Raw genomic sequence first — 22,675 nt, 5'->3', positions numbered from 1 at the left:
AACTTGTTGTTGTTCTACAAACCTCTGCTCTTGGAGGCCCAACACTGTCTACAGGAATAGAAGCGTGCGTAGACATCAGGTCCCATTTAGCAGCAGCGGTCTCACCGTTTGAGAGGCGGCACGGGATGGAAAGAAAAAGGCAAGTGACCAATTATGAGGTTCCAAAAAGAATGCAAGAAAAGAAAGTTTTATAGTACATAGAGGATGACATGCGGGTCCCATTTAGCAGCAGCGGTCTCAACGTTTCCAAGGCGGCACGGGATCAAAAGAAAAAGGAAGTAGCCAGAAATCAGGGGGTCAAAAAAATCCAAGAATAGAAAGAATTTTGGTTCATAGAGGATGGCATGCGGGACCCATGATCCTGCATCGTAAACGACTCGATCGGAGAGCGTTGAACGAGATGGCGCGATCGAGAAAAAAAACAATGCTAGAGAGGCTGCCATCTGGGCCCTACATCCCTGGGCGGTGCGGATTTGCGTTGACTCAGCCGGCGAACCCGAGAATTCGCGATGCACCACGTCTCGGGCCACCATAGGAGACGTTTTGGCCACTTTCGTCGGGCTAGGTGGCCTCAAAAACGAGAAAAAAAAGTTTTGACATGCACCACGGAGTGACACAAAATCGTCGGCCATGGTGCACCAGCAACCACGGCGCGACTTCAACTTCGTCGGCCATGGCAACTTTTCTTGTAGTGTTATTGATTCGACACAAGGGGAGCCAAAGAATATTTGTAAGCCTTAGCAGCAGATTTGTCAATTCAGCTGCACCTAGAAACAGACTTGCTCGCAATAGTTTAGCAGTAGCAACAGTTTTATAGCAGTAGCAGTAGTGAAATATAAGCAGCAGTGTAATAAAGACAGCAGTAGTGATTATAGTAAACAGCTGGATTAAAATATTGTAGGCATAGGGATGGATGAACGGGCGCTGCATGGATAAGATAACTCATGTAATAATCAAGACTAGGCATTTGCAGATAATAATAAAACAGTATCCAAGTACTAAATAACCATAGGCATGTGTTCCGTATATAGTCGTACGTGCTACAATGAGAAACTTGCACAACATCTTTTGTCCTACCAGCCGGTGGCAGCCGGGACTCTAGGGAAACTACTGGTAATTAAGGTACTCCTTTTAATAGAGTACCGGAGCAAAGAATTAACACTCCGTGAACACATGTGATCCTCATATCACAGCCTTCCCCTCCGGTTGTCCCAATTTCTGTCACTTTGGGGCCTCGGGTTCCGGACAGCAATATGTGTATACAACTTGCAGGTAAGATCATAAAACAATGAATATCATCATGAATCAATAACATGTTCAGATCTGAAATCATGGCACTCAGGCCCTAAGTGACAAGCATTAAGCATAACAAGTCGCAACAATATCATAAAAGTACCAATAACGGATACTAGGCACCATGCCCTAACAATCTTATGGCTATTACATGAACAATCTCATCCAATCCCTACCATCCCTTCAGCCTACAGCGGGGATTTACTCACACATGGATGGGGGAAACATGGATGGTCGATGGAGAGGCGTCGGTGCGATGATGGCGATGATCTTCTCCAATTCCCTGTCCCGGCAGGGTGCCAGAACGGAGTTTCTGATCCCGAAATAGGGTTTTCGATGGCGGCGGAGTTCTGGATGTCTTCTAGAAAATTGGTCGAACCCCCGTGCGTTTTTAGGTCAAGGGCTTTAAGTAGTCCAGACGGGAGCACCGGGGGCTGGCCGAGGTGGCGTCCCCATGTGGGGGCGCGGCCATGGGCACACCGCGCCGCCACGTGGTGTGCGCGCCTCGTGGCCCCCCTCCATCACGTCTTCTGGCTCCGTGGATCTTCTGTAAAAATAGGCCCATTGCAATTATTTTCGGGGATTTTCCTGAAAGTTGATTTTCTGCACAAAAATAAGACACCAGGGCAATTCTGCTGAAAACAGCGTTAGTCCGTGTTAGTTGTATCCAAAATACACAAATTAGAGGCAAAACAATAGCAAAAGTGTTCGGGAAAGTAGATACGTTTTGTACGTATCAAGGTTTCCAGCGATCCCGCCGAAATCCGCACGATATCGATCCAGAGACGCCCTCCGACACGACGTGCGCGACGAATCACACACGTGATGCTAGAGGAATTACCACGAGTAGTAACATTACAACAGGTTTACAATAGAGCCCACAAGATACATATATTACAACAACGACTCCAACAAGTCAAGATACAAATATACAATACAAAGATCCAAATCATACATAAGATCGAATACGTCCGAGTACGGACAATATACAAATTGGACTAAGAGTCCTGAAGATAAACGATGGCGTCCATAACCCTGCCCAGGCCAAGCCGGAAGGGTAACCTTGCTAACGTTGTCTTCATCGAACATATCTTCATACCTGCCCGGTTATGTCCCGTAGAAGCAGCAATAAGTACGGGTTCGTACTTAACAAGACTTCAAGACGTATAAGCATTCGTCAACCAGTCGTCCTTTGTACTTGAGGCACGCAGGGGACTTAGAGGACGCAAGAGGAACGTCATAGGCAATATGGTGGGGTTAAGCGGCAGCGCGCAAGCACTAAAAACCTATAGAGACACTCTACAACATTCGTCTAATCAGAGAAGGTGAGAGAGCGCACAACTAACAGTTTTATACTCTGCAAACATAACGCAGCCGATGTGTTCCCCCTTCGCAAAGAAGTACTTACAAAGGAACTCACACGGTTTTCAAGTTTTAACCATTTATTATTGAAGTTGTGCTAACTTACTATGCACGTTATTAGTATTGAAACAACAAGTGTAAGTTGTCTATGGTCGAGTCATACAGCCCCAAGTCGTCCATAACCGCGGACACGGCTTATCGATAAGATTGTAACCCTGCAGGGGTGCCCAAATGTGCCCACACGCACGCTCAACCCACTTACGACAGGTGGATATCACGACATGCACTCTCCTTCACCACAACAATGTCCAGGAAGCCACCTAACTAAGTTAAACCCTAATCAGAGTTCGGCCGACTCTCCGAGACGGACCTAGCTGTTGCGAGGAATGGCTAAGAGGATCAGAGCCCACTAGAGGATGACCTCTTAACAATGCGGACCGCACCTACGAGCATGCAAGAGACAACGGGGTTAGAACACGGCTTCCCCAAAAGTAACATGATGTTGGGCCTCCAAGAGCAGAAGTTTGTAGAACAGCAGCAAGTTTCCCTTAAGTGAATCACCCAAGGTTTATCGAACTCAGGGAGGTAGAGGTCAAAGATATCCCTCTCAAGCAACCCTGCAATTAAGATACAAGAAGTATCTTGTGTCCCCAACACACCTAATACACTTGTCAGATGTATAGGTGCACTAGTTCGGCGAAGATATAGTGAAATACAAGTAATATGGATGATTATAAGTAGTAATTGCAATCTGAAATAAAAATGGCAGCAAGCGAACATGTAGTAGAACTTGTTGGAAACGGTGTTTCAATGCTTAGAAACAAGGCCTAGGGATCATACTTTCACTAGTGGACACTCTCAACAATGATCACATAACTGAATAAATAAATACTACTCTCAAACACTCTCTTGTTGGATAACAAACACCATTCATTGTGTAGGGCTGTAGAAGCACACCTCAAGCCGGAGTAAACAAGCTCCACAACGTCATAAAGGAATCACACACGATGCGCACACTGTCACCATCACACCGTGGAGAGTGACTCCGGAGTTCATCTTAAAGTAACCTCTAGAGTGCATACTAGACAAGAGCAACATCTACATATTCAACTAGATTACAAAGCTCATGATCACATAAAGATCACACCATGGGAGAGAGAGATGAACCACATAGCTACCGGTAGAGCCCTCAGCCTCGGGGGAGAACTACTCCCTCCTCATCATGGGAGACAGCAACGGCGATGAAGATGGCGATGGAGTCGATGGAGATGGCTCCGGGGGCAATTCCCCGTCCCGGCAGGGTGCCGAAACAGAGACTTCTGTCCCCCGAATTAGGGTTTTTGGTGGCGGCGGAGCTACAAAACTCTTCTGGAGAAATCGTCCATCTTCCTAGGGTTTTCGGGGACGAAGCTTAATATAGGCGAAAGGGCGGCGCGAGGGGGTGCCCGAGGGGCCCACCCCATAGGGCGGCGTCGCCCCCCTCCTAGCCGCGCCAAGGTATGGGGAGGAGGCCGTGGGCCTCCTCTGGCCTGGCCCTTCTGGCTCCGTGGGTCTTCTGGCAAAATAGAATTTCTTTGATTTTTCTGGATTTTTCCGAGCACTTTGGTTTTTGGGCCTTTTCTGCAATAAACAGACATAATAAACAGAAACTGGCACTGTGGCATCTGGTTAATAGGTTACTCCAATAAATTCCATAATATGATATAAAGTGCATATAGCTATTGGCATAAAACTAGCATGGAACATCAGAAATTATAGATAAGTTGGAGACGTATCAAGCATCCCCAAGCTTAGTTCCTACTCGCCCTCGAGTAGGTAAACGATAAAAAGAATAATTTCTGAAGTGACATGCTACCAACATAATCTTGATCAATACCATTGTAAAGCATATGAGATGAATGAAGTGACTCAAAGCAATGGTCTATAGTTTGCTAACAAAAAGATAATGACTAAACAACTGAATCATATAGCAAAAACTTTTCATGAATAGTACTTTCAAGATAAGCATCAAAAAGTCTTGCATAAGAGTTAACTCATAAAGCAATAGATTCTTAATAAAAGGTTTTGAAGCAACACAAAGGAAGATTTAAGTTTCAGCAATTGCTTTCAAATTTCAACATGCATATCTTATGGATAATTGTCAACACAAAGTAATATAATAAGTGCAAGAAGCAAGCATGTAAGAATCAATGCACATAGTTGACACAAGTGTTTGCTTCTAAGATAAAAAGAAGTAGGTAAACTGACTCAACATAAAGTAAAAGAAAAGCCCTTCGCAGAGGGAAGCAGGGATTAAATCATCTGCTAGATCTTTTCAAGTTTTGAAATCATAAAGAGAGCATAAAAATAATGTTTTGAGAGGTGTTTGTTGTTGTCAACGAATGGTAGTGGGCCCTCTAACCCCCTTGTCAAACAAACTTTCAAAGAGCGGCTCCCATGAAGGACGTTATCTCTACCGGCAAGGTAGATCATCCCTCTTCTCTTTTGTTTACACATGTATTTTAGTTTTATTTATAGATGACACCCCTCCCAACCTTTTTCTTTCACAAACCATGGCTAACCGAATCCTTGGGTGCCTTCCAACATTTCACATACCATGGAGGAGTGTCTATTTCCAAAATTAAGTTGCTTATTGATGAATCAGGGCAAAACATGTGAAGAGAATTATTAATGAAAGTTAATTAATTGGGGCTGGGAACCCCGTTGCCAGCTCTTTTTGCAAAATTATTGGATAAGCGGATGTGCCACTAGTCCATTGGTGAAAGTTTGCCCAACAAGATTAAAAGATAAAACACCACATACTTCCTCATGAGCTATAAAACATTGACACAAATAAGAGATAATAACTTTTGAATTGTTTAAAGGTAGCACATAAAGTATTTACTTGGAATGGCAGAAAAATACCACATAGTAGGTAGTTATGGTGGACACACATGGCATAGGTTTTGGCTCAAGGTTTTGGATGCACGAGAAGCATTCCCTCTCAGTACAAGGCTTTGGCTAGCAATGTTGTTTGAAGCAAACACAAGTATGAACCGGTATAGCAAAACTTACATAAGAACATATTGCAAGCATTATAACACTCTACAATGTCTTCCTTGTTGCTCAAACACTTTTACCAGAAAATATCTAGACCTTAGAGAGACCAATCATGCAAACCAAATTTCAACAAGCTCTACGGTAGTTCTCCACTAATAGGTTTAAACTACAAGATGCAAGAGCTTAAACATGATCTACTTGAGAGCTCAAAGCAATTTCCAAGTATCAAACTATTCAAGACAATATACCAACTACCACATGCAGCATTTTTTGTTTCCAACCAAATAGCAATAAGTGCAGCGGCTTTCAGTTTTTGCCATGAACATGAAAAATAAAATGAAGAACACAAGTGTTCATATGAAAAAGCGGAGCGTGTCTCTCTCCCACACAAGGATTGCTAGGATCCGAATTTATTCAGAAAACTAAAATAACAAAACGAAAATAAAAGCACACAGACGCTCCAAATAAAGCACATAAGATGTGACAGAATTAAAATATAGTTTCACTAGAGGTGACCTGATAAGTTATTGATGAAGAAGGGGATGCCTTGGGCATCCCCAAGCTTAGACGCTTGAGTCTTCTTGAAATATGCAGGGATGAACCACGGGGGCATCCCCAAGCTTAGACTTTTCACTCTTCTTGATCATTATATCATCCTCCTCTCTTGATCCTTGAAAACTTCCTTCACACCAAACTCAAAGCAATCTCATTAGAGGGTTAGTGCATAATCACAAATTCACATGTTTAGCAAGGACACAATCATTCCCAACACTTTTGGACATTACCCAAGGTTACTAAAATTTAATGGAGCAAAGAAATCCATTCAAACACAGTAAAAGAGGCAATGCGAAATAAAAGGCAGAATCTATCAAAATAGAACAGTCCGTAAAGACGAATTTTTTCGAGGCATTTAACATGCTCAGATGGAAAAGCTCCAGTTGAATGAAAGTTGCGTACATATCTGAGGATTACTCATGAATTTTTTCAGGATTTTTAGATTTTTCTACAGAGATAAAAAAACGCAAAACCGTGACAGCTAGAAATCTGTTTCTGCGCAGAAATCCAAATCAAGTATCAACTTTCTATCAAAGACTTTACTTGGCACAACAATGCAATAAAATAAAGATACAAAGGTATTGCTACAGAAGTAACAAGCACCTTGACTCAAAACAAAAAGAGAAGCAAAAATAACAGAAAATAAAAACTATGGGTTGTCTCCCATAAGCGCTTTTCTTTAACATCTTTTAGCTAGGCATGATAATTTTCATGATGCTCTTATAAAGATGAGAGTTGAAAAGAGAGCATTAAGAAGAATATATAAAACATGTTAAAATCTAACACTCTTCCTATGCATAGGAGCCTTGTAAGAAAACAAGTCAATGAAGAACAAAGTGAGTAGCATAGGAAGACAAAACAAGTGTAACTTAAAAAAATTCAACACAAGGAGAGGAGACTTAATATTATTGTGATATATGAAATCGTGTCTCCCTCTCTCATAAGGACCAGTAGGTCTTAAAGTACCCAGCAAATATAAGCAAATCAAGAGAAATCTCAAAACATTCATCATAAAGAGAAGAAATTTAGTAACATGAAGATTTCTATACCCATACTTTCCTCTCTCAAAATAATTTTCAGTGGCTTCATGAATAAACTCAACAATATAGCTATCACATAAAGCATTCTTATCATGATCCACATGCATAAAAGTATCATTACTCTCCACATAAGCATAATCAATTTTATTAGTAATAGTGGGAGTAAAACTATCACAACCATCATTGTAATCATCATAAATTGCACGCATGGTATAATCATAATAAACTTTATCCTCCATAGTAGGTGGCACCAAAATACCACTATCATTATAATCATCATAAACATAAATGGGAGGCAAAGTATCATCAAATAAAATTTTCTCCTTGAAACTTGGGGGACTAAAAATATCACAACCAGCTTCCCCAAGCTTAGACTTTTCCATAGCATTAAAAATAATAGTGTTCAAAGAATTCATGATAAAAACATTGCTACAACTATTTTGCAAACAAACTTCCATGGGTTTTTTCATTCTCTCTTCAAACACATCATGTCCTAATTCAATATAAATTTCATAAAGATCTCTAATTTTTTTGTTGTTTTCCATTAAGCCTAACTAGTGAAATAAAAACAAGAAACAAAAAGATATAATTGCAGAATCTAAAGGAAATAGCTTCGAGTACTCACACACCAGCAACAGTGCTAGGAAATAGCTTAGTAGTCGGAGGATGTGAATACCTTTTACCTTACCTCCCCGGCAATAGCGCCAGAAAATAGCTTGATGTCCACGCACGCTTCTATTCCTGTAGACAGTGTTGGGCCTCCAAGAGCAGAGGTTTGTAGAACAGCAGCAAGTTTCCCTTAAGTGAATCACCCAAGGTTTATCGAACTCAGGGAGGTAGAGGTTAAAGATATCCCTCTCAAGCAACCCTGCAATTAAGATACAAGAAGTCTCTTGTGTGCCCAACACACCTAATACACTTGTCAGATGTATAGGTGCACTAGTTCGGTGAAGAGATAGTGAAATACAAGTAATATGGATGATTAGAAGTAGTAATTGCAATCTGAAATAAAAATGGCAGCAAGCGAACATGTAGCAGAACTTGTTGGAAACGGTGTTTCAATGCTTAGAAACAAGGCCTAGAGATCATACTTTCACTAGTGGACACTCTCAACAATGATCGCATAACTGAATAAATAAATACTACTCTCAAACACTCTCTTGTTGGATAACAAACACCATTCATTGTGTAGGGCTGTAAAAGCACACCTCAGGCCGGAGTAAATAAGCTCCACAATGTCATAAAGGAATCACACACGATGCACACACTGTCACCATCACACCGTGGAGAGTGACTCCGGAGTTCATATTAAAGTAACCTCTAGAGTGCATACTAGACAAGAGCAACATCTACATATTCAACTAGATTACAAAGCTCATGATCACATAAAGATCACACCATGGGAGAAAGAGATGAACCACATAGCTATCGGTAGAGCTCTCAGCCGCGGGGGAGAACTACTCCCTCCTCATCTTGGGAGACAGCAACGGCGATGAAGATGGCGATGGAGTCGATGGAGATGGCTTCGGGGGCAATTCCCCGCCCTGGCAGGGTGCCGAAACAGAGACTTCTGTCTCCCGAATTAGGGTTTTTGGTGGCGGCGGAGCTACGGAACTTTTCTGGAGAAATCGTCCATCTTCCTAGGCTTTTCGGGGACGAAGCTTAATATAGGCGAAAGGTCGGCGCGAGGGGGTGCCCGAGGGGCCCACCCCATAGGGCGGCGCCGCCCCCCTCCTGGCTGCGCGAAGGTATGGGGAGGAGGCCGTGGGCCTCCTCTGGCCTGGCCCTTATGGCTCCGTGGGTCTTCTGGCGAAATAGAATTTCTGTGATTTCTCTGGATTTTTCCGAGCACTTTGGTTTTTGGGCCTTTTCTGCAATAAACAGACATAATAAATAGAAACTGGCACTGTGGCATCTTGTTAATAGGTTAGTCCAATAAATGCCATAATATGATATAAAGTGCATATAAAACATGTAGCTATTGGCATAAAACTAGCATGGAACATAAGAAATTATAGATACGTTGGAGACGTATCATAACATCATATCATCTGACCACAAAGAAACAAGCTTGCACGCCCGAGAGAAAAAAAGCATTCAAACTAATTGTGGCCACTGGACAAAGCTGTACATTCCGGCAGTGGACGATGAGAGACCCGGTAAGCATACCCACATGTGGTTAGAGCGCTCAGTCTTGGAACAGATAACATGAACTCGGGTCCTAAGATATTTAGGAAACACAAGTGAGCCGTCACAAAACAAGCAGCTAACCCACCGATGCCTCCGCTAAACAATTATCAACAACTAAAGTAATCATGATTCTTCTCAACATATAACCCGATAAGATAACAATAACGGTAACGAGGTAAAACAGCACTAGCATGCACTACAATTCGCAAGGCAGACCCGATAACCAAACAACAGCTGTAGGGGGTGGTGGTGGCAAAATATAGGCTGCTTGAGGTAAAAAGTGGATAGAACACGTGACAAGAACACAACTTAAGGCTAGCATGTGGGAGAAGGCAAAATAAACTAGGTGAGCGGCTCCTGCAGGGGCAGGAGTATAGTGGAAATGCTTGCCTGTTAAAGCTTGCCGAGGAACATCCGAAGAACTTGTCGTATCTCACAACACCACTTCGTGATCCTATCCAGGAAGAAGCAAATGCTGGAACACACAACGTATGCAAGTCTTACTACTGCGAATAAAGAAGATCCAGCATGATCAAGATGATATGCATGACATGGCAGATATGATGCGATGCAACTTATCCGTTTAAGCGGAGTCGGAACCCCAAACAAACAAATTAGGTTCGAGTTGCATTTTCTACCGACAAATTTAAGTGTTGATTAGCATGGCATAGACATGGCAAGGGTGAGCTACTTCAAAGTTCAACGGAGCGGGGAAACCTTAGTCGGTGTCCGAAATACTCCACATGTATGTAAGGTGAACATACACGAACTATACGTCATGACATTATGCGAGATGCAAACAGGTATATGCATGGCATATTCATGTTCAGCATAAATTTCTAATAAACTTTCATTTAAAATACTTTGCATTTCAACAAACAGTTTGAAAGATATGAATTGTATAAGATTTGTATAAAGAATCGAAAACAGACAGGGGGATGGGCTATCACGGGCCGGATCTGTACCGATTGGGCGGTGGATACTGCCTACCGCATGCCGGCGACGGGCTGACTCTGGGACATCTCGGACGGTCCAGCAACAGATCGAAAAGATAAAAAAAGGTTTGGCCTGACAGGTATTGAACACAGCACCTCTTGGTTGAACACTTGGAGAACCAAGACAAGCAGCTGACCCACCGATGCCTCCGCTAAACAATTATCAACAACTAAAGTAATCATGATTCTTCCCAACATATAACCCGATAAGATAACAATAACGGTAACGAGGTAAAACAGCACTAGCATGCACTACGACTCGCAAGGCAGACCCGATAACCAAACAACAGCTGTAGGGGGTGGTGGTGGCAAAATATAGGCTGCTTGAAGTAACAAGTGGATAGGACACGTGACAAGAACACAACTTAAGGCTAGCATTAGGGACTGATGACCCACAAGTATAGGGGATCGCAACAGTCTTCGAGGGAAGTAAAACCCAATTTATTGATTCGACACAAGGGGAGACAAAGAACACTTGGAAGCCTTAACAGCGGAGTTGTCAATTCAGCTGCACCTGGAAACAGACTTGCTCGCAAGAGTTTATCGATAATGTAACAGTTTTATAGCAGTAGCAGTAGTGAAATAACAGCAGCAGAGTAACAAAGACAGCAGTAGTGATTTTAGTAAATAGCAGGATTAAAATACTGTAGGCACGGGGACGGATGACGGGCGTTGCATGGATGAGAGAAACTCATGTAACAATCATAGCAGGGCATTTGCAGATAATAATAAAACGGTGTCCAAGTACAAAGCAATCAATAGGCATGTGTTCCATATATAGTCGTGCGTGCTCGCAATGAGAAACTTGCACAACATCTTTTGTCCTACCAGCCGGTGGCAGCCGGGCCTCAAGGGAAACTACTGGATATTAAGGTACTCCTTTTAATAAAGTACCGGAGCAAAGCATTAACACTCCGTGAACACATGTGATCCTCACATCGCTACCATTCCCTCCGGTTGTCCCGATTTCTGTCACTTCGGGGCCATCGGTTCCGGACAGCGACATGTGTATACAACTTATAGGTAAGACCATAAACAATGATTATCTTCATGAAACAATAACATGTTCAGATCTGAGATCATGGCACTCGGGCCCTAGTGACAAGCATTAAGCATAACAAGTTGCAACAATATCATCAAAGTACCAATTACGGACACTAGGCACTATGCCCTAACAATCTTATGCTATTACATGACCAATCTCATCCAATCCCTACCATCCCCTTCGGCCTACAGCGGGGGAATTACTCACACATGGATGGGGGAAACATGGCTGGTTGATGTAGAGGCGTTGGCGGTGATGGCGGTGATGATCTCCTCCAATTCCCCGTCCGGCGGAGTGCCGTAACGGAGACTTCGGCTCCCGCGACGGAGTTTCGCGATGTGGCGGCGTTACGGAGGGTTTACGGCGACTTCGACTTCTCTCCTGGCGTTTTTAGGTCGAGGCCGATAAATAGTCCGAAGGAGGGCGTCGGAGGCCGGCCGAGGGGGCCACACCACAGGGCCGCGCGGGCCCCCCCTGGGCCGCGCCGCCCTATGGTGTGGGGCCCTCGGGCCTCCACTTCAATTGCCCTTCTGGCTCCGTTAGTTTCCTGGGAAAATAGGGCCTTCTGCATAAATTCCGAGGTTTTTCCCGAAAGTTGGATTTCTGCACAAAAACGAGACACCAGAGCAGTTCTGCTGAAAACAGCGTTAGTCCGTGTTAGTTGCATCCAAAATACACAAATTAGAGGCAAAACAATAGCAAAAGTGTTCGGGAAAGTAGATACGTTTTGGACGTATCAACTCCCCCCAAGCTTAGCTTATTGCTTGTCCTCAAGCAATTCAGTTAACAACTGAGCGATAAAAGAACTTTCACGAACACATTTGCTCATATGAAGTATATATTCTCATGCCATGGCTAATACTCAAACAGTTCATAATGAGATGCATGCAAATAATATCATCTAACAGCTATGTCAATCATGGAGAGGTACCAACAATTAATAATAAGCATCATGAATCATGTGTATAAGCAGAATTGCAATGTTCATAAGAGAGCATGATAAAGTGGTATCTCGCTTGCCTGTATTTGATTGGCAAAACATAAATGCCCGGGCACCTCTGGAGTTCATAGAAAGACTAGAAGTAGTGATTGTCAAAAGATAAATGCATCAAAGTTATACCACAATCAATCATATTTTGAGACAAGCATATTATACTAAGAATGACAGTTGTGCTCTCAAGATAGTGCTCAAAGAAATAATGGAGACACAACATAAAAGTAAAAGATTGACCCTTCGCAGAGGGAAGCAGGGATTAACATGCGCTAGAGCTTTTTATTTTTATAAAGACGGGAGCAAAATTATTTTGAGAGGTGTTTGTTGTTGTCAACGAATGGTAATGGGTACACCAACTACCTCGCCAACCGGACTTTCAAGAGCGGCTCCCATGAATTATTGCATATTTATTTGGCACTCCTTCCAACCTTTCTTTCACAAACCATGGCTAACCGAATCCTCGGGTGCCTGCCAACAATCTCATACCATGAAGGAGTGCCTTTTTATTTTAGTTTTATTATGATGATGACACTCCCCCCAACCTTTGCTTACACAAGCCATGGCTAACCGAATCCTTCGGGTGCCTTCCAACAATCACAAACCATGGAGGAGTGTCTATTTAAGTTAATTAATTTGGGACTGGGAATCCCATTGCCAGCTCTTTTTGCAAAATTATTGGATAAGCGGATGTGCCACTAGTCCATATGAGAGTCCGTCAAAAGTAAATGACAAGGTTGAAAGCTAAACACCACATACTTCCTCATGAGCTATGAAACATAAACACAAATTTAGAAGCATTTTGAAGGTTTTAAAGGTAGCGCATGAGAATTTACTTGGAATGGTTTGAAATGCCATGCATAGGTATTTATGGTGGACACTCTGGAATAACTTGGTTTTCAGGTGTTTGGAAGCACGAGCAGCGTTCCCGCTCAGTACAAGTGAAGGCTAGCAATAGACTAGGGAGCGACAAATCAAGAGAGCAGTAACTGTCATAATCATGCTTGCGGCAAAATATATTAACGGAGGCATAAAAGTGATACAAGAACTCTGAAGCAATATAGATCATCGAGGCTTAATTGACTTTTTGTTCAGTCATATGCATGCGTGAGCATGTGCCAAGTCGATATAAATGAATTATTCAGAGGAGGATACCACAATGCCATACTTACTTATGAATAAAACAATGCAAGCAAACATCCATGACATGCTACTCATATTAATAAATTGGAGCTAAACATGAGAGATCATAAACTACTAGACTTTCTCAAATAACATATACCTCACATGAACCAACTAAACATGCTCACATGGATGAGTATATGTACAAAAATGAAAACAAATAGAGTTCATACCAGCCTCTCACCACAACCCAATTGCCGTAGATCGTCATTATTGCCTTTTCACTTGTGCAGCTTGGATAATATGAAATGAAAACCACGCTCCAGCCACCGAAGACCATTGCACTCATAAAGAACTTTACAAACCAAAGAAGAACAGCAAATATTTTTGGTGTTTTCGAATTTAAAACAAGAACAAAAGAAAACAAGCAAACAAAGCAAAATCTTTTTGGGTTTTCTTATAGCAAACTAGCAATAGCAAATAAAGTGAAACAAATGCAAGAAATCAAAGCAAACAAATGGTGAAGAGAAACAACAGAAATATTTTTGGTCTTTTTGTGTTTTGGGAAAGAAACAAAACGAAAACAAGAAATAGCAAACTAAAAGAAACACAGAAAAGTGAGATGGCAGAAATCTGCCAAAACCTGACAGCAGTACAGAAATCGATTTTTACAAAAATCTTACGTTGCTCAGATCGAAAAGTGTTCAACTAATGAAAGTTAGATAACAACCTGGGGAACCTGCAAAAAAATTTGCAGCTCAAAATGACGCTCTGGCTATTTTTGACGATTTTTACAGTAACGTTCCAGAATCTGTTTTCAGGCAGCACTTCCCCAAATATCATCTTCCTCTCATTAGAAAACCACTCAAACGAACAAAGCAAGTATGTGCAAGTATCCAGCAACTATAGTATGCAAAGAATGAGTGATGCCGGTATACCTCCCCCCAAGCTTAGGCTTTTGGCCTAAGTGGAGTTCAATCCCATCGATCCCATGAGGTAGTATCTCCGTAATATGAAGATGGGTCGTATTCCGGGTATGTGCTAGAAGAAGCACCCGGATATGTGACGGTGTGGTCGTAGGAGGTCCCGACGTCCTCGGAGTCATGTTGCTGGTGGAAGTCTTTTATCTTCAAATGTTCATCCACCTCCTCCTTAGTGCACGACCATGACTGCCTGTCAATACTCAACAAACCAGGTTGGGGAAGAGGGATTTCCTTCTCCTCCCCGTCAGAAAACAACATTCTATACACCATACTATCTAAAGTAGAGTCAGTAGTAACAAAATGATGACTCTTCATAGCAGTAATATCGAGTCTCCTAGGGGCCAATGGCACATCATTAGGATCAATAGGAAGATTAAGAAATGTTAAAACACGCAGTGCGATAGTTCCTCCAAAAATAGGCCCCCTGGTAGTCAGGCGGCGAGCAATAAGAGCACCAAGGTGATAAGATGTTTGACCAGTAAGTGCAATGTTCAAGAAAGCAAGATGGTAGCTAGAAATATTACTAGTGTTCTCCCTACCAAGAATGCTAGTAGCAATGTAGTATGCAAAATATTTAATGGCGGGGAGTTGAATGTTCCTTATCTTGCCCCGCTGAATGGTGCGACAATCATCGTCGGTGATCCCGCGGTAGAGCTCCAGCAAGTCCCGGGGGTTGTCATCAATCCTACTTGCTGTACCTACAGGGGCAATATCCAAGGCACAACAAAAATCCTTCAATGGCATAGTCACAGTATTACCATAAATCCTGAATGCGACCGTTGGCTCATAGTGTTTGTTGTTGAACTGGAAACTCTCGACGAAGATTTTGGTGAGCAAGTAGTATTGCTCCCTTTCATCGCCCATATAAGTGGTTAACCCTGCCCTGTTGACAAGGGTTAAGAAATCCTCCAGTATCCCTGCATTCCTTAGAAAATCATAACATGGAAAAGTAGAAGCATTAGGAGGACCGTTGTCCTCTTCAAGCGCGAAGCTAGGCGCGAGAATGTCTTCATTGTATGATTGCCTAATCCGGGTGGCGGCCCTAGAAGGCCTCCCGGTGCTGGTTGTCCCCTTCTTGAACAACTCTCCAAAGCTAAACTTCTTCATAGCTTCTCTGAAATTTTCAACAAATGACATAAAAATTTGGTTTGGCGACATATAATTGAGGGAAACTACCATAGGAACTTGCTAGAGTACTAATCATGCATCAAAACTAGTTTCTACCACTTAGAACAAGCATGCAAGCTCACTAAACATGTTACCTACAGCAGCAAAATATTCAAGGTATACTCAACCAAACGAAATTCTACTTGGATGGGTGGAGGAGTCACATACCGAAGAGCAAATGTGCCAAATTTCAGACAGAAATCTGGGCTGAGCAAAGAGATCGAAAAATCTAGAGCTCTGGAGCAAAAACGCGAGTGAGAGGAACTTGGTGTCGATTTTTTCGGGAGAGAGAAGAGTCTGGGAGGAAGAGATGGCAAAGTGGGGCAGAGGGGGACCCACACCACATGGTGGCACGGCCACCTCCTTGGCCACGCCGGCCTGTGGTTTGGCGCCCTCTGGTGCCCCACAGGTCATCCTCTAGTGCTCCCAGGTGCCTCGTCGAAAAATAGGACCAACGGTATAATTTTTGTGAATTTTTGAAAACTTTGAAAAACGCACATTTCTGGGTATTTAGTTTATTATTACTGGCCAGGAAAATTTTTGAAATCTCCAAATAACTAAAGAACTTTGCAAATTAAAAGTGCTACAGCAACTAGAGCAAGTGGAGGAAGAAAGATATGTTGTTTACCTCCTCTATGCATATAAAAGGTATTTGTTAACAAGGTTGATCAAGTCTTGTCACCAAATAAATTTTACATAGCATAAGAAGAAATAAACCTCAAATCAATCATGTTACCTTGAATTGTATTGATATGGATCCAATCACGAGAGTTTGATATTCTTCCTTAGGCTCATATATAGGACAATCAATAGTTCCCACTTTGATAGTTCTCACATTAGAAATAGTATTAACTCCACATGCTTTCTCAACCCTCTTGGGAAAATAAACGGTATGCTCCCTATCATCAACATTGAAAGTAACCTTTCCTTTGTTGCAATCAATAACAGCCCCTGCGGTGTTAAGAAAAGGTCTTCCAAGAATAATAGACATATTATCATCTTCAGGCATTTCCAACACAACAAAATCAGTTAATATCAAGCAGTTAGTAGTAACTTGAACAGGAACATTCTCACATATACCAACAGGAATAGCAGTGGATTTATCAGCCATTTGCAAAGATATATCAGTAGGTATCAACTTATCTAAGTAAAGTCTCTTATAAAGAGAAAAAGGCATAACACTAACACCGGCTCCTAAGTCACATAGAGCAGTTTTAACATAATTATTCTTGATAGAACAAGGAATAGTAGGTATACCTGGGTCGCCCAACTTCTTTGGAATTTTGCCATTGAAAGAGTAATTAGCAAGCATAGTGGAAATTTCCTCATTGGGGATTTTCCTTTTGTTAGTAACAATATCTTTCATATACTTTGAATAAGGAGGCAATTTAATAGCATCAGTCAAAGGGATTTGCAAGAATAAAGGTTTCATCCAATCGCAAAATTTATTATAGTGTTCTTCTTCCTTTGATTTTAATTTCTTAGCAGGAAAAGGCATTTGCTTTTGCACCCAAGGTTCTCTTTCATTACCATGTTTCTCAGCAATAAAATCTTCTTTAGTATACTTTTTATTTTTAGCATGCTTTTCAAGTTCTTCTTCAACCTCTTCTTTATCAGGAGTATCATTCTTATCATTATCATGTTCATTATCATGTTCATTACCACTTTCAGTTTCAGCATCAGAAATAGAAATACTATTAGGATCATTAACAGGTTCAGAGGATTCTACAACATTTTTATGTTTCTTCTTCTTTTTCTTCCTAGAATGAGCACTAGGTTCAATGCGTTGAGAATCTTGTTCAATTCTTTTGGGATGCCCTTCAGGATATAGAGGATCCTGGGTAGAGACACCACCTCTAGTTGTTACTTCATAAGCATGTTTCTCTTTAGAATTATTCCCTAACAAGTCATTTTGCACTTTAGTGAGTTGATCAATTTGAGTTTGAATCATTTGAAAATGTTTAACAAGCATCTTAACATCATTGGAGGTTCTCTCCACAATATCATGCAATTCACTAATAGCTTGAGAATTTTCCATTAAATGATTCTCTACTCTCATATTAAAATTTTCTTGCTTAACAATATTATTATCAAACTCATCTAAGCATTGTGCAGGAGGTTTCGAATACGGAATATCTTCCCTAGTAAAGCGTTGAAGGGAGTTTACCTCAATCATGGATGAAGGGGGAATTATCTCACATATATCTTCAATAGGAGGTAGATTCTTCACATCTTCAGATTTAATACCTTTCTCCTTGAGAGACTTCTTGGCTTCCCTCATATCTTCATCATTCAATTTAATTAATCCCCGCTTCTTCAATATTGGAGTTGGAGTCGGTTCAGGCGTAGTCCATTCATCATGATTCCGGCTTATTTTAGCCAATAATTCTTCAAATAGCGTCTGAGTTCTTTTCCTGAAAACACAACCAGCACAACTATCCAGGTATGCCCTAGACTCAATGGTTAGTCCACTATAAAATATATCAAGTAAATCATGCTTTTCCAAATCATGCTCAGGCCGAGCTCTAATAAGAGAGCAAAATCTCGACCAAGCCTCAGGCAATTTCTCTTCATCTTCCTGATTAAAGTTATAAATTCTCTGCAAAGCAGCATGTTGAGCACTAGCAGGAAAGTATTTGCGGAAGAAAACATCAAGCAATTCTTTCGGACTTTTAATAGAATTTGGTGGCAAATTATTATACCAAGTTTTAGCGTCATCCTTTAATGAGAATGGAAAAATTTTAGCAACAAAGTAAGTACGCATCTTGACATCATCAGAAAACAAGCTACTAAGAGTAGATAATTCAGTCATGTGTTCAACAGCACTTTCTTTTTCAGTACCACAAAAGGGCGTTTTCTCAACAATAGCTATATGAGATAGATCAAGAGAAAAATCATAATCTTTATCCCTAATGTTTATAGGAGATGTGGCAAACTTAGGATCAGGAGACAATTTATATCTAACAGCATGTTCTGCAAGCAACTTTTTAATTTTTCTTGCATCAGTAGTAGCATTGCATTTTTCAATAAAATCATCATTAAGCTCCACATAATCTTCATCAGGATCATCACTAAAATAATCAAGTTCAGGTGAACTAACAGGTGTAGCAGCATTAGGAGTTTCAGTATTTTCAATTTGTCTAGACCTAGCAATTGTAGCATCTAGAAAAGATCCCAATGAACCACTATCATCAAGCACAGCAGAAACATTATCAATATTATGAGAGTGTTCAGATTCAGCAGATGTACCCGCATGCGAAGCATGTGGCGGTGAAACAAGTTTATCAATCACAGATGGTGAATCAAGTGTGGCGGAGGTACTCAGAATTGTACCTTTTCTTGTAGTGGATGGTAATATGGCGATCTTAGTATCGCGAGGTTTACCCATGATGGAGAATTTGCAGCGAACAATATTAATCCAAGTGAACTTCCAAATAAAGCTATGCTCCCCGGCAACGGCGCCAGAAAATAGTCTTGATGACCCACAAGTATAGGGGATCGCAACAGTCTTCGAGGGAAGTAAAACCCAATTTATTGATTCGACACAAGGGGAGACAAAGAACACTTGGAAGCCTTAACAGCGGAGTTGTCAATTCAGCTGCACCTGGAAACAGACTTGCTCGCAAGAGTTTATCAGTAGTAACAGTTTTATAGCAGTAGCAGTAGTGAAATAACAGCAGCAGAGTAACAAAGACAGCAGTAGTGATTTTAGTAAACAGCAGGATTAAAATACTGTAGGCACGGGGACGGATGACGGGCGTTGCATGGATGAGAGAAACTCATGTAACAATCATAGCAGGGCATTTGCAGATAATAATAAAACGGTGTCCAAGTACAAAGCAATCAATAGGCATGTGTTCCATATATAGTCGTGCGTGCTCGCAATGAGAAACTTGCACAACATCTTTTGTCCTACCAGCCGGTGGCAGCCGGGCCTCAAGGGAAACTACTGGATATTAAGGTACTCCTTTTAATAAAGTACCGGAGCAAAGCATTAACACTCCGTGAACACATGTGATCCTCACATCGCTACCATTCCCTCCGGTTGTCCCGATTTCTGTCACTTCGGGGCCATCGGTTCCGGACAGCGACATGTGTATACAACTTATAGGTAAGACCATAAACAATGATTATCTTCATGAAACAATAACATGTTCAGATCTGAGATCATGGCACTCGGGCCCTAGTGACAAGCATTAAGCATAACAAGTTGCAACAATATCATCAAAGTACCAATTACGGACACTAGGCACTATGCCCTAACAATCTTATGCTATTACATGACCAATCTCATCCAATCCCTACCATCCCCTTCGGCCTACAGCGGGGGAATTACTCACACATGGATGGGGGAAACATGGCTGGTTGATGTAGAGGCGTTGGCGGTGATGGCGGTGATGATCTCCTCCAATTCCCCGTCCCGGCGGAGTGCCAGAACGGAGACTTCTGGCTCCCGCGACGGAGTTTCGCGATGTGGCGGCGTTCTGGAGGGTTTCTGGCGACTTCGACTTCTCTCCTGGCGTTTTTAGGTCGAGGCCGATAAATAGTCGGAAGGAGGGCGTCGGAGGCCGGCCGAGGGGGCCACACCACAGGGCCGTGCGGGCCCCCCTGGGCCGCGCCGCCCTATGGTGTGGGGCCCTCGGGCCTCCACTTCAATTGCCCTTCTGGCTCCGTTAGTTTCCTGGGAAAATAGGGCCTTCTGCATAAATTCCGAGGTTTTTCCCGAAAGTTGGATTTCTGCACAAAAACGAGACACCAGAGCAGTTCTGCTGAAAACAGCGTTAGTCCGTGTTAGTTGCATCCAAAATACACAAATTAGAGGCAAAACAATAGCAAAAGTGTTCGGGAAATTAGATACGTTTTGGACGTATCAGGGACAAGGCAAAATAAAATAGGTGAGCGACTCCTGCAGGGGCAGGAGTATAGGGGAAATGCTTGTCTGTTAAAGCTTGCCGAGGAACATCCGAAGAACTTGTCGTATCTCACAACACCACTTCGCGATCCTATTCAGGAAGAAGCAAATGATGGAACACACAACGTATGCAAGTCTTACTACTGCGAATAAAGAAGATCTAGCATAATCAAGATGATATGCATGACATGGCAGATATGATGTGATGCTACTTATCCGTTTAAGCGGAGTCGGAACCACGAACAAACAAATTAGGTTAGATTTGCATTTTCTACAGACAAATTTAAGTGTTGATTAGCACGTCATAGACATGGAAAGGGTGAGCTACTTCAAAGTTAAACGGAGCGGGGAAACCTTAGTCAATGTCCAAAATACTCCGCATGTATGTTAGGTGAACATACATGAACTACACGTCATGACATGGTGCGAGATGCAAACAGGTATATGGATGGCATATTCATGTTCAGCATAATTTTCTGATAAACTTTCATATAAAATACTTTGCATTTCAACAAACAGTTTGAAAGATATGAATTGTATAAGATTTGTATAAAGAATCGAAAACAGACAGGGGATGGGCTATCACGGGCCGGATCTGTACCGATTGGGCGGTGGATACTGCCTGCCGCATGCCGGCGACGGGCCGACTCTGGGACGTCTCGGACGGTCCAGCAACAGATCGAAAAGATAAAAAAAGGTTTGGCCTGACAGGTATTGAACACAGCACCTCTTGGTTGAACACTTGGAGAACCAAGACAAGCAGCTGACCCACCGATGCCTCCGCTAAACAATTATCAACAACTAAAGTAATCATGATTCTTCCCAACATATAACCCGATAAGATAACAATAACGGTAACGAGGTAAAACAGCACTAGCATGCACTACGACTCGCAAGGCAGACCCGATAACCAAACAACAGCTGTAGGGGGTGGTGGTGGCAAAATATAGGCTGCTTGAGGTAACAAGTGGATATGACACTTGACAAGAACACAACTTAAGGCTAGCATTAGGGAGAAGGCAAAATAAAATAGGTGAGCGACTCCTGCAGGAGTATAGGGGAAATGCTTGCCTGTTAAAGCTTGCCGAGGAACATCCGAAGAACTTGTCGTATCTCACAACACCACTTCGCTATCCTATCCAGGAAGAAGCAAATGCTGGAACACACAACATATGCAAGTCTTATTACTGCGAATAAAGAAGATCCAGCGTGATCAAGATGATATGCATGACATGGCAGATATGATGCGATGCAACTTATCCGTTTAAGCGGAGTCGGAACCCTGAACAAACAAATTAGGTCAGAGTTGCATTTTCTACCAACAAATTTAAGTGTTGATTAGCACGTCATAGACATGGAAAGGGTGAGCTACTTCAAAGTTAAGCGGAGCGGGGAAACCTTAGTCGGTGTCCAAAATACTCCGCATGTATGTTAGGTGAACATACACGAACTACACGTCATGACATGGTGCGAGATGCACACAGGTATATGGATGGCATATTCATGTTCAACATAATTTTCTGATAAACTTTCATATAAAATAATTTGCATTTCAACAAACAGTTTGAAAGATATGAATTTTATAAGATTTGTATAAAGAATCGAAAACAGACAGGGGATGGGCTATCACGGGCCGGATCTGTACCGATTGGGCGGTGGATACTGCCTGCCGCATGCCGGCAACGGGCTGACTCTAGGACGTCTCGGATGGTCTAGCAACAGATCGAAAAGATAAAAAAAGGTTTGGCCTGACAGTTATTGAACACAGCACCTCTTGGTTGAACACTTGGAGAACCAAGACAAGCAGCTGACCCACCGATGCCTCCGCTAAACAATTATCAACAACTAAAGTAATCATGATTCTTCCCAACATATAACCCGATAAGATAACAATAACGGTAACGAGGTAAAAGAGCACTAGCATGCACTACGACTCGCAAGGCAGACCCGATAACCAAACAATAGCTGTAGGGGGTGGTGG

The sequence above is a fragment of the Lolium perenne genome, chromosome 1, assembly GCF_019359855.2.
Source record: "Lolium perenne isolate Kyuss_39 chromosome 1, Kyuss_2.0, whole genome shotgun sequence".
NCBI classification, from domain to species: Eukaryota; Viridiplantae; Streptophyta; class Magnoliopsida; order Poales; family Poaceae; genus Lolium; species Lolium perenne.
Note: the sequence above shows the minus strand (reverse complement) of the source record.